The sequence below is a fragment of the Trichechus manatus genome, unplaced genomic scaffold, assembly GCF_000243295.1.
Source record: "Trichechus manatus latirostris isolate Lorelei unplaced genomic scaffold, TriManLat1.0 scaffold00007, whole genome shotgun sequence".
NCBI classification, from domain to species: Eukaryota; Metazoa; Chordata; class Mammalia; order Sirenia; family Trichechidae; genus Trichechus; species Trichechus manatus.
The window spans coordinates 16773683-16787876 of record NW_004443943.1 but is presented as its reverse complement, the minus strand read 5'-3'; the positions used below and the strand labels follow the sequence as shown (position 1 = coordinate 16787876).

The window sequence follows — 14194 nt, the reverse complement described above, 5'->3', positions numbered from 1 at the left end:
GATTCCAACTCATAGCGACACTAAGGCCAGGCTAAATTCATTACTACATTTTAATCTGCTTATGCCTTACAGCTATGCCTGACCAAGGCAGTTGCGATGAAAATACAAATACTAGTTACATTGGGAGTATATTAGGTACAAGGTACTGTACATACATTTTGTCTAATTCTCACAACAACCCTACACATGCAGTGTGATTAGTCCCATTTTACAGATGAGAAAATTCAGGCCCAGAGTAGTTTCTCAAAGTTTTAGAGCTTGAAAGTACGAGATTTGACCATGTTGACGTAGCATACCCTTGGTCTGTTAAAGTCATATTGCCAACTTAATTCATTCTACAAGCATTTATCAATTGCCTGCTATGTGCAAGAAAATGTCCAAGGTGCTGCAGATACAGAGAACAAAACAGACAAAAATCCCTGCTCTCGTGGAGTTAATATTATAATGGGAGAGACAGACAATAAGCAATAAGTTTTCTGGTGGAAAAAGGTTCCAGACAGAAGTAGAAGGAAGGAGTGCAGGACCCTGTTACATCCAGAGAACAATAAATACAGTGGCTGTAAACAAATGAGCAAAGGGTAAAGGAGTCTGGCACTGCATTTTGATTGCATTATAAAGATCAGTATGTCAGGGGACTATGGAAATTATTTTCTTTGGCGGTAATTAGGATCAAGCTTCTTACAAGATTCTCCCAATTTTACGCCTATTTGGCAATACCTTGACTCCAAGTAAAATAACAAGTCCAACATGCTCCAGGGCCTCTCAGACATCTTTCCTAAGGAAGGGACCCATATAGGAAACTATTGGTTCCTCGAGACCATCGGCAAGGGTAACTTTGCCAAAGTGACGATGGCAAGGCACATCCTGACTGGGAAAGAGTTATCAGTGAAGATAATCGACAAGACCTAATAGAACTCTTTCAGACTCCAGAAACTATACCATGAAGTAAGAATCATGAAGACTCAATCATCCCAACATAGTGAAATTATTTCAAGTAATCGAGACAGAGAAAGCACTCTACCTTGTCATGGAGTACGTAGTGGAAGAGGTGTTTGAGAAACTAGTGGCACATGACATGATGAAAAAATAGAAAGAGAGAGCTGCCAGAGACAAGTTCTACCAGAAGATAGTGTCTGCTGTACAGTATTGTCAAAAGAAGTTGATTGTCCATAGAGACTCAAAGACAGAAAACCTGCTCTCAAATGCTGACATGAACTTCAAGATTGCAGAATTTGTCTTCAGCAGCAAATTCACCTTTGGCAACAAGCTAGACACCCTCTGTGCCAGTACCCCTTATGCTTTCCTAAAACTAACTCTTCTGGGGCCAAAAGTATGAGGACCCATCCTAGAATCATCCCACATACACTGGTCAACAGATCCCTGATTTTTCACAGACAGAACTTGAAGGACTTGTGGGAGCAAGTACAAAATGGAAAATACCATATTCCCTTTTACATGTTCATGGAGTATAAAAACCTGCTCACGAAATGTCTCGTTCACAATCCCAGCAGAGAGGCACTTTACAAAAATCATAAAAGGTCCATGGATGAACAGGGGTCATAATAACAATGAAATAAAGCCTTACATGGAGCCACACCTGACTTAAGGATACCCACAGACTATGTTAATGATGTCCATGGGACACAATGGAAGAGATTCAGAACTCGCTGATGGGTTAGTAATACAAAGTGATGACCACCTATCTGCTCTTGGGCTACAAGTGCAAACTGCCTTGGTGTTGTCTCAATGGCGTTCAGCTAAAGAGACTGATATCTCTGTGGCTTTCAAAAGCATTCCCTCCAAAATAACCAAAAAACTTAAACTTTAAAAGGCCACCAGGAGCCAGCTGGGAGACAAGAGGAGGGGCTGACAGGCCTCAGGTGCCAGCCAACCACACCCACTCCACTCCCACCTGGGGGAAACTGCAGAGACTGGAAGAAGAGTTTTTCCTGAGGCACTTCTCTCCTCCCCTGACTTTCTCCATCTTTTCTTCTGAGTTTTTGGAGGAGGGGAGATGGATCTATAATAATAAACAAAGATAATCTAAATGAGTACAAACAAAGGCTATTTATCCAAAGCTTGCTGTAGCAAGAGAATCAGCCACCATCACTTGCATTTGGCAGCAACTCCAAGGGAGGCAGAGGAGTGGGGAAGCTGTATACTGAAATAAAGGAAAGGTTTCAGGTATGCTCTGACTGGAGGTTGTTGGCCAGTGGCAAGCTTTCATAATTCAAGGTAAATTGTTTTTGAACCTATACTTAATTCTATACCCACCTAAACTATCAATTATGAGCATAGACTAAAGCATTTATCTGACAGGCAAGGCCTAAAATTGATCTCTTAGACAGCCTATATAAGAAACATACTAAAAGATACACTCCATCAAAATAAGGGAATAACACAAGAATGAAGTGAATATGGGATCCCAAAATTAGGAGAGTCAATATATGAGAGAAAAAATGGAATTATTAGGATGAACATAAAGGGAGATCTCAGGATCTAGAGAATAAGCAGTCCAGAGTGCAGCAACAGAACAGAGGACCAACTTATCCATTACAGACAGTAGACACAGTGCCTAGGGACCAAGATGCTTTTAAGGACTTATAAAAATTTTTTAATTTTGATTTCTTCTAAAAACAGAAAGAAGAAATGAATATCATAAAAATGATTATATAATAATGAATCCAGCCTAGTTTATATTCATCTTTATACCCATGCAGTTGTAAAATATAATTCTTACCTATTTTTTTTAATGCAGTAAGAGGCCCACAAAGACAAAAACACCTAGAACCCACATGAGTCACAATGCTTCCCTGGCCTACAGGAAAAAGAAGAAGAAACTGGATAGTTCATTTGAATATATCAAAAGCTGATTGAGAATTCTGTCAAAATTTGTTAGAATAGACTGGTAACAATTACACAGAAAACTAAGCAAACAAAAATCGAGATAATATATAACTTTAACTTTTGAAACATGTACATATGTTACTTTAAAGAAATCTAAAATTAAAGGAACTGTGATGGTTAATGTTATGTGTCAACATAGATAGGCCTTGATTCTCAGTGGTTTGGCAGATGTTAAGTAATCATCCTCCATTTTGTAATCTAATGTGAGCAGCCAATCAGTTGAAAAACGAGTTTCCTTGGGGGTTTGGCCTGCATTAAATATATATAGATGTTCTGGAAAAGCTTGTTGTTGTTGTTAGGTTGTTAGGTGCCATCGAGTCGGTTCTGACTCATAGTGACCCTGTGTGCCACAGAACAAAACACTGCCCGGTCCTGCACCATGCTCACAATCGTTGTAATGCTTGAGCCCATTGTTGCAGCTACTGTGTCAATCCATCTCGTTGAAGGTCTTCCTCTTTTTCTCTGACCTTCTACCTTACCAAGCATGATGTCCTTCTCCAGAGACTGATCCCTCCTGACAACATGTCCAAAGTATGTAAAAAGTAGTCTCCTCATCCTTGCTTCTAAGGTGCATTCTGGTTGTACTTCTTCCAAGACAGATTTGTTTGTTCTTTTGGCAGTTCATGGTATACAGTCAATATTCTTCACTAAAAACACAATTCAAAGGCATCAATTCTTCTTCAGTCTTCCTTATTTATTGTTCAGCTTTTGCACGCATATGATTCCATTGAAAATACCATATCTTGAGTCAGGCGCACCTTAGTCTTCAAGGTGATATCTTTGCTTTTCAACACTTTAAAGAGGTCTTTTGCAGCAGATTTGCCCAACGCAATGTATCTTTTGATTTCCTAACTGCTGCTTCCATGGGTGTTGACTGTGGATCCAAGTAAAATGAAATCCTTGACAACTTCAATCTTTTCTCTGTTTATCATGATGTTGCTTATTGGTCCAGTTGCGAGGATTTTTGTTTTCTTTAGGTTACAGTGTAATCCATACTGAAGGCTGTGATCTTTGATCTTCATCAGTAAGTGCTTCAAGTCCTCTTCACTTTCAGCAAGCAAGGTTGTGTCATCTGCATAATGCAGGTTGTTAATGAGTCTTCCTCCTGTCCTGATGCCCCATTCTTCTTCATATAGTCCAGCTTCTCAGACTGTTTGCTCAGCATACAGATTAAGTATGGTGAAACGATACAACCCCGACGCACACCTTTCCTGACTTTAAACCATATAGTATCCCCTTGTTTTGTCCAAACAACTGCCTCTTGCTCTATGTACAGTTTCCTCATGAGCACAATTAAGTGTTCTGGAATTTCCATTCTTCGCAACGTTATCCATAATTTGTCATGATCCACACAATCGAATGCGTTTGCATAGTAAATAAAACACAGGTAAACATCTTTCTGGCATCCACTGTTTTCAGCCAGGATTCATCTGACGTCAGCAATGATATCCCTGGTTCCATGTCCTCTTTTGTATCCAGCCTGAATTTCTGGAAGTTCCCTGTCAATATACTGCTGCAGCCACTTTTCAGTGATCTTCAGCAAAATTTTATTTGCATGTGATATTAATGATATTGTTCATAATTTCCTCATTCAGTTGGATCACCTTTCTTGGGAATAGGCATAAATATGGATCTCTTCCAGTTGGTTGGCCAGGTAGCTGTCTTCCAAATTTCTTGGCATAGGCGAGTGAGCACTTCCAGTGCTGCTTCTGTTTGTTGAACATCTCAATTGGTATTCTGTCAATTCCTAAAGCCTTGTTTTTTGCCAATGCCTTCAGTGCAGCTTGGACTTCTTCTTTCATTACTGTCAGTTCCTGATCATATGCTACCTCTTGAAATGGTTGAACGTAGAACAATTCTTTTTGGTATAATGACTCTGTGTATTCCTGTCATCTTCTTTTGATGCTTCCTGACTTGTTCAATGTTTTCCCCATAGAATCCTTCACTATTGCAACTCGAGGCTTGAATTTTTTCTTTAGTTCTTTCAGCTTGAGAAATGTCAAACATCTTCCCTTTTGGTTTTCTACCTCCAGCTCTTTTCACATGTTATTATAATACTTTGTCTTCCCGAGCTGCCCTTTGAAATCTTCTGTTCCGTTTATTTCATCATTTCTTCCTTTTGCTTTAGCTGCTCGAGGTTCAAGAGCAAGTTTCAGAGTCTCTTGTGACAACCATTTTGGTCTTTTCTTTATTTCCTGTCTTTTCAGCGACCTCTTGCTTTCTTCATGTATGATGTCCTTAATGTCGTTCCACAACTCATCTGGTCTTCAGTTATTAGTGTTCAGTGCATCAAATCTATTCTTGAGATGGTCTCTAAATTCAGGTGGGATATACTCAAGGTCATCCTTCGGCTCTCATGGACTTGTTCTAATTTTCTTCAGTTTCAACTTGAACTTACATATGAGCAATTGATGGTCTGTCCCACAGTCAGCCCCTGGCCTTGTTCTGATTAATGATATTGAGCTCATCCATCATCTCTTTCCACAGATGTAGTCGATTTGATTCCTCTGTATTCCATCTGGTGAGGCCCATGTGTATAGTCATTGTCTGTGTTGGTGAGAAAAGGTATTTGCAATGAAGAAGTCATTGGTCTTGCAAAATTCTATCACGCAATCTCCGGCAATGTTTCTATCACCAAGGCCATTATTTTCCAACTACTGATCCTTCTTCTTTGCTTCCAGCTTTCACATTCCAATCACCAGTAATTATCAATGCATCCTGATTGCATGTTCGATCAATTTCAGACTGCAGAAGCTGGTAAAAATTTTCTATTTCTTCATCTGTGGCCTTAGTGGTTGGTGCGTAAATTTGAATAATAGTCGCAATAACTGGTCTTCCTTGTAGAAGTATGGATATTATCCTATCACTGACAGCATTGTACTTCAGGATAGTTCTTGAAATGTTCTTTTTGACAATGAATGCAACGTTATTCCTCTTCAAGTTGTCATTCCCAGCATAGTAGACCATATGGAAAAGCTTACTCTCTCTCAATTTTGCATACAATTCGTCATCCTCTGACCTCTGGTTCTTAGGACATGAGCCAGCAGCCTACCTCCTGACCTGCGGATTCAGCTTCCATACCCCATGAGCCAGCAGCCTTCCACCAAACCTGCCAATATTGGGTTCCTTAGCCCCTGCAACCACATGAGTCTGGAGAAGCCTTCAGCCTGATGCATGGATTTGGGACTTGGCCAACTTCCACAACTGCATGAGCCATTCCCTGGAAATAAATCTCTCTATGTTCTCGTTGTTAGGTGTTGTCCAGTTGGTCCCAACTCATAGCGACACTGGTCCTGCACCATCCTCACAATTGTAGCTATAAAAATATCTACCTATATATATGTATTTATGTATATGCTTCACTAGTTTTGCTTCTCTAGAGAATCCAGCCTGAGACAGGAACTATAGGCATTACTGACAGTTAATATATTAATCGAAAAAATTTCTATTTTCCCAAGTGTTTATGCATTAAATTACTAAAAGCTTAAGAAGTGAGAAATTAGACTGACCTGAATGCTAGAAACCTGAGAAATCATGAATGTGCTCAGGGGACATTAAGAAGACACTGAGTAGACTGTGAAGGCAGAATGAGATTCTAAAAGATGGGGATGAGCAGAGAAATGCTGCAAGGAGAGGAAAATGAGGAAAGTAAAAAATGTTGAAGCTAATTAATCTAAAGTACCACAAGGAAACAGTCAATAGGTTAAAATCAGTATGAAAGTATATAACACTGGTTACAAATATGAGGTCTTCATGACAAGACACTGGGGAAAAGGTTTAAAAATAGAAAAAATACCATAATAATTTAATAGTAACTATTATATTCTGCTAAAATGGCATATACTAGATAGGATACTACATAGTATATAAAAAGCCTTGAAGGTGTTTGAAAATATATTCACAGAAACTTACAAAAAAAAAAAATTCAGAAAGTCTTTCATGATTCTTAAAACACTGTAACAGCTTTCCTACAACAACACGGTCATACCACAATGCTGTATACTAATCCATGGATGATTGAGCTGTGTGATATTAAAAATTAAAAAAAAAGGAAGAGAAAAGATATTCTTACCCCCCCCCCAAAAAAAAATGAAAGATAACAGTTTTCCTCTCAGACAAGAATCCAAGGCATCCCGTTGCCATTGAATCGATTCTCCTGATCTTAGGTACTGTCAAGTTGATTTTCAACTCATAGTGACCTCATGTGACAGAGTAAAACTGCCCCATAGGGTTTTCTTGGCTGTCATCATTACAGAAGCAGATTACCAGGTCTTTCTCGCACAGAGCCTCTGGGTGAGTTTGAATCAACAACATTTTGGTTAACAGCAAGCGCTTAACCGTTGCACCTAAGGTATTTAAAAAATCCATGTCACTTTACAGAAGTAGGGAAAGAAATTGTGCAGATCATGGCACACTGAGGAAAAGAAGAATACAGGAAAACAGAGATGAGCTATGGTGAAGGTATTAGTGAGCAGTGAGGTATGAGCCAAAAGGTTTCAGATCACTTTAGGGGCCCTACCTACAGAACTTGGGGACATTTCTCACTTCTTAGAGATTGGTATGGGTTTGGGAGTCCAGGAGACCATTCAAATTCCACCCAAGATATAAAAAATAATTTTCCCTGATAAGCGTTTTAAGCAAGTTAGCTAAAGCTGGTTACTCAAGTACCTTCTTTCTCAGGCAACACCCTAATATTTGAGAATATGAGAACTTGATAAATTTTGAGAATTATCATTTAGTGTGTGTTTAACATGGGCTAAGTATATATATTAGGCCCTAACATAACTCAGTTATCCCTCCTACAACCAAAAACACCCTAATCCTCTCTCCCAGAAAGGATATGAAGTCCCATATGTCATTTTATCTATCTTTGGAGAATGTTCATTCTTTTTCTAGCTGAGTTAAACTCCCCTTTTAATGTCCTGAGATATAAGCTTAACCACTATTATACCATTTCATGTTTGATAGTAGGAGATTGGAGTGAGGAGAATAAAGAAAAAGAATTGGTATTATATAATACATACAAATATATTCATATAAAATTAAAGGAGAAATACTCATAACCACTACAGTCCTCATTTCTATGGCTAGTCTCATGGTTGTAACTAGTATTTATAACTTGCTCCTTCCACTACCCATTCCATATTCCCTTTGCCCTTGGAATACATCTTTGCTTGTCATGGCTCCAACTTGATGGAGTGGCCCAAGCCTTTCTTCCTGAAGGGTCTATGCCATTTTAGCAGTCCTACCTCTATTCAGCTGTTGTGTAGTTTTAACATTTATCTCAGGATATAGAAATAATAAAAGCCACCCCAATGGACCTCCTGTAGTCCATACATACTACTCCTTTGTAATATGTACTACTCATTGTGTAGTAGCAACCCAATTCCCCCTTGATACCCACAATCAATGACATTTGAATTGCTGCTACTTACCGCCTGCCATGTCCAAATCAGCATACCATCAGTATCACAGTGGACCAGCATGATATCTTACAAAATGGAGAAATGATCACAGTCTATGCAGACAAAACAGAGACAGAAAATTGGAGAATTAATATACTCCTGAGATAGAATAGTGAAGGTATATTTCTGATCCTGCCAGCTGAAAGCAAACTGCTTCTGTTTGTTTTTACTAAACCAATTACCGATTACTTATTGCCTGGAGTCAATTCCGACTCATAGTGACCCGATAGGAAGGAGTAGAACTGTCCATAGGGTTTCCAAGGATCTGCTGGTGGATTCGAGCTGCCAACCTTTTGGTTAGCAGCCTGAGTTCTTAACCACTGCACCACCAGGGCACCACAGATATAGCACTGGAAGTACTCACTTGTCTATGCCAAGAAATTTGGAAGACAGCTACCCGGCCAACCAACTGGAAGATCCGCATTTATGCTATTCCAAAGAAAGGTGATCCAAAAGAATGTGGAAATCATCAAACAATATCATTAATATCAAACACAAGTAAAATTTTGCTGAAGATCATTCAAAAGCGATTGCAGCAGTACATCAACAGGGAACTGCCACACATTCAAGCCAGATTCAGCAGAGGATGTGGAACGAGTGATATCAAATGGATCCTGGCTGAAAGCAGAGAATACCAGAAAGATGTTTACCTGTGTTTTATGGACTGTGTGGATTTTTACCTGCATTCGACTGTGTGGATCATAACAAATTATGGATAACATTGCAAAGAATGGGAATTCCAGAACACTTAATTGTGCTTATGAGGAACCTGTATGTAGATCAAGAGGCAGTCGTTTGAAAAGAGCAAAGAGATACTGCATGGTTTAAAGTCAGGAAGTGTGCATCAGGGTTGTATCCTTTCACCATACTTATTTAATCTGTATGCTGAGCAAATAATCAGAGAAGCTGGACTATATGAAATCGGTGTGATGAATTACTTAGTATTGCCTTTCGAGCCATCGTCTTGTAACTTCCTCCCAGGTGACTTGGTGGGACTGTATGATAGGGTAATCATGGCCCACCAAAGGGATTAGTCAGTTTTGACATCGCACTCGGCTAGAAATTAGCCACCCCAGAGGCAGGAAAGAGAAGAGCCCTCCGCCAACAAGACGGAGAGATCAGCAGTAGAGACTGGGCAGCAGAAACCTGGCAGCAGGAGATGGCGCAGTGGGCTTCCTGGCCCATGGAAGGAGAAAGATGAGGTCCTTTGGGCAGAGACTGAGGGCCAGGGAGAGGCATGCCAGTCATGGCTGGGAAGAGGCTATCCTGATGGAGGAACTGTATCCTGAGTGTTCCTGAGCCTGAATTGTAACTGTTATAAATAAACCTTAATAAACCCCATAATTGTGAATATGGTCTGTGAGTTCTGTGTGGCCATTGCAATGAATTATCGAACCCAGCAGAGAGTGCTGTGGGAGGGATGGTTGGTGTCAGAGTTGGTAAAGATGGTAGAGAGAGGAGGCATGTCTGACCTCCACCTCAAAGGAGTTAGCCTTGGCTGTTGATCTTTGTTCTTCTTCCCCTTTGTGAAGGTAGAGGAGGTCAGACGCTGTCCCCACATCATTTTTACAATGAAGAGGGAAAAGGCATCAGGATTGAAGGAAGACTCATTAACAATCTGCATTATGCAGATGATACAATCTTGCTTGCTGAAAGTGAAGAGAACTTGAAGCACTGACTGATGAAGATCAAAGACTACAGCCTTCAGTATTAATTACATTTCAACATAAGCGAAACAAAAATCTTCACAACTAAACTAATAAGCAACGTCATGATAAACAGAGAAAAGAATGAAGTTGTCAAGGATTTCATTGTACTTGGATCCACAATCAACACCCATGGAAGCAGCAGTCAAGAAATCAAAGGACGCATTACACTGGGCAAATCTGCTGCAAAAGACCTCTTTAAAGTGTTAAAAAGCAAAGATGTCACTTTGAGGACTAAGGTGCACCTGACCCAAGCCATGGTGTTCTCAGTTGCCTCATATGCATGCTAAAGCTGGGCAATGAAGAAGGAAGACCAAAGAAGAATTGATGCCTTTGAATTATGGTGTTGGTGAAGAATATGGACTATACCATGGGCTGCCAAAAGAAGGAACAAATCTGTCTTGGAAGAAGTACAGCCAGAATGCTCCTTAGAAGTGAGGATGGCAAGACTTAGTCTCACATACTTTGAACATGTTATCAAGACAATCAGTCCCTGGAGAAGGACATCATGTAGAGGGTCAGCAAAAAAGAGGAAAACCCTCGACGAGATGGATTGACCATAGTGGTTGAAACAATGTGCTCAAGCATAATAATGATTGTGAGGATGATGCTGGACTGCGCAGTGTTTCATTCTGTTGTACATAGGGTCCCTGTGAGTTGGAACCAACTCAAAGATACCTAACAACAACAAAAATTACCAATTGGCCTTTTTTACTTTGCCTAATTTACTGGTCTTTACTTCTTTGTTTACTTTACTGGCCTTTACCAGATAAATAGGTGCACACCAGGTGCCAGGGGATGTGTTGATTTGCCCCAGCAACAAAAACACCTGGAACAGCAGCAGAATAGGAGTGAACACCTCATTAAGTTAATAATACTCCACTTTCAACAAGATCCATAACTGGGGTCAAAATCACACAGCTAGTAAGTATGTGACCAGGATTTGAACCAGTCTGTCTTCCTCCAAAGTCTAAGCTCATCATCACTAACCCATATTACCTCAGTGGCTCTGTAATCCCATCAAGTTGACACCCACATCTAAACCTGCAGATCCATTCACAGGAATTAGTTAATCTCACTTTTTGGTAAAGAATTTTTTTTAATTCACCCTCCCCCAATGTTAAATAGATTGCAAAGTAAGTACTGCAAAATGAGAAACAATCTTTCTCCTGCACCATCTAAATGATCTCTGACGGAAGTTCAAATTGTTACTCATCTCCAGATGGCCGTTTCCTAACGTCTCAACATCCTCAACAGTTATTCCAGGAACTTGGTGACTCCAGCTCCAGCACAAGTCGTGACAACTGCAGACCTGCTGCAGACCAGGCACAAGCGGGGCTTCCAGGAAACCTAGCACCGCCCTCTCTAACCACAGCCCCATGGAACATGCTCCCTGCTCGCGGCCCCAGCCCCAGCTCCAGGATCAGAGACAGCAGAGTTAGGCAGCACTGCTTCAGGAGATTGGGAAGGGCAGGGAGAGACTTTTGCTCAAGGAAAGATTCATTTGCAAACTGCCCTACAAAGTTAAAAAGATCTTAGACCCTGTTGCCAGAGTCTGGCTGGTCCTCTGTAGATAACACAAGCCATCTAATCCAACCTCACAAAAGCAGAGATTCATACATCTCATTCACAAAGGCAATGAAAAGACTTCCAGGCAGACGACCAGTGAGCAAGGCACAGCTTCCAGCAGCAGGGCCAGTGCAAACTCCTCATGGAAGCAGTGTCTCCCTTAGCTTCATGTTTGACGACAAGCAAAAGATATTTCCAGCAGCCCTGACAACCTGTTTATTGAGAGGTTACAATTGCAGACCAAGGTGAACACCACCTAGAAAAATACTGATAACTTGACAGGGCTTCACAGTGGGACTCAGAAGTCCCATTACATGGAAGTGCTAGAAATGTGAGCCAAAAACCCAGTGCCCCCACACATCCATTTAAAACAAATGCATTACCTTCTCAATAAAATGAGTCATCTAGTCATTGTCAAGAAGAGGGTCTTCTCTTTTCTCAGAGAAAGGCAGTACTGGGATAAGAAGCACCTTAGTAACATCACAGCAGCTTGGCTTCTACCCTTTCACCATATGCCTACACAGCTGTTCTCCAGAGAACAATCCTTGGCACTTCAGAAACAGAATTATGAAGAGATGCAAACCAAGCTGGCAGCACAAAACTTAGCTGAATGACTGAATAACAAATGCAGAGTTATAATCCGGAAGAGGAGACTCGGGGAAATACTGAGAAGTAAGGGGTGAAGATGATCAGTCCTCTGATGATGAAATCTGAAGATGGCTGTTGGCTAATCTCCTAAATCTCTAACTGTTGAGATGCCATTATTTTAGATCAGCGTCAGACATTGCTGAAAAAAGGATTATAAAATGACACTAAAGTAGCAGCAATAACTGGACCAATAAGCAACATCATGATAAACGGAGAAAATATTGAAGTTGTCAAAGATTTCAACTTACTTGGGTCCACAATCAACACCTATGGAAGTAGCAGTCAAAAAATCAAAAGACGCATTGCACTGGGCAAATATGCTACAAAAGGCCTTTTTAAAGTATTCAAAAGCAAAGATGTCACTTTGAGGACTAAGGTACAGCTGACCCAAGTCCTGATATTTTCAATTGCCTCCTATGCATGGGAAAGCTGGACAATGAATAAAGAAGACCAAAGAAGAATTGATGCCTTTGAATTATGGTGTTAGCAAGCAATATTGAATATATGATAGACTGCCTGAAGAATGAACAAATCTGTCTTGGAAGAAGTACAACCAGAATGCCCCTTAGAAGCAAGGATGGCAAGATTTCGTTTCACATACTTTGGACGTGTTATTAGGAGGGACCAATCCCTGAAGAAGGACATCATTCTTGGTAAAGTAGAGAGTCAACGAAAAAGGGGAAGACCCTGAATGACATGAATTGACACAGTGGCTGTATCAATGGGCTCAAACATGGCAACAGTCGTGAGGATGGCGTAGGACAAGGGCAGTGTTTCGTTGCGTTGTACATAGAGTCGCTAGGAGTCAGAATAGATGGGACAGCACCAATATGTTCAATATGTCATGCACTGCTCTGACATATTAGTAATTATTAGAACGTTTTTTTTTTTCCTAAGCCAAAGTAAAGCAGGCACCTTTGCTTTTTTTCCTTATTCTCACTGCTGTCAGAGAGTATTTATTACGTGTCTTTTAGTGAAACACTTAGTTGTCCCAGACATCACCTAAAAGGAATTAGGAAGACATAGTTGCCTCTTATCTGAGTAAAGGAGGGAGCAGTTGAGAGGGTTTTATGCATATTTGCAGGAGGTTGTTGGAATATTGAGTGTGAGGTACCTAAGAAGAAGTTCATAGGAAATGCTGAACAAGTGTTTGTTTCCTTCTCCTGGGAAGAATGCTATTTTTCTTCTGCTTAGGAATAAGGAGTGCTTTTAGTAAATGTTGGAGGGTGGAGAGTCATTCTAGATGACCAGATTTGCCTGGAGTAGCCTGAGGTCTAGGAAAACTTCTAAGATGACTGATGTGGGTGAAAGGAGTAGCTGTGCTTGTGTGTTACCTGAACTGAGTCATCGTGAGACCAGCTAGGGACAGAAGAGGCCTTAAACAAAAAAGACTAGACTTACTGGCCTGACAGGGACTGGAGAAACTCCAAGAGTATGGCCCCCAGACATCCTTTTAGCTCAGTAATGAAGTCACTCCCAAGGTTCACCCTTCAGCCAAAGATTAGACAGGCCCATAAAACAAAACGAGACTAATGGGGCACAACAGCACAGGACAAGGGCTAGAAGGCAGGAAAGGACAGGAAAGCTAGTAATAGGGAACTCAAGGTGGAGAAGGGAGTGTTCACATGTCGTGGGGTTGTTAACCATTGTCATAAAACAATATGTGTACTAACCGTTTAGTGAGAAACTACTTGTTCTGTAAACCATCTAAAGTACCATAAAAAAAAAATTAAAAAAAAAGACCTTAAACAACAAGTTATGTCAGTTAAAAAAAATTTCTAGAAGAATGGTGTCAACCACAAAACATTGTTTACCTCACTTGGGGTTAAATTTTAAGCTTCTTCCTCCTAATCTTCCTGCTTGCAGCTGTCTTTCAAATCAGCCAATTAGAACTAGAAT

General features: G+C 40.4%; 2 pseudogenes; both read left to right on the top strand.

The window, feature by feature from the left end:
- Nucleotides 1–747: 747 nt before the first annotated feature.
- LOC101348482 (serine/threonine-protein kinase MARK2 pseudogene) lies at nucleotides 748–1606 on the top strand (annotated as a pseudogene).
- A 40-nt stretch (nucleotides 1607–1646) lies between these two features.
- Nucleotides 1647–12361, top strand: LOC101348228 (DNA-directed RNA polymerase II subunit GRINL1A pseudogene; annotated as a pseudogene).
- The last annotated feature ends 1833 nt before the right edge of the window (nucleotides 12362–14194 follow it).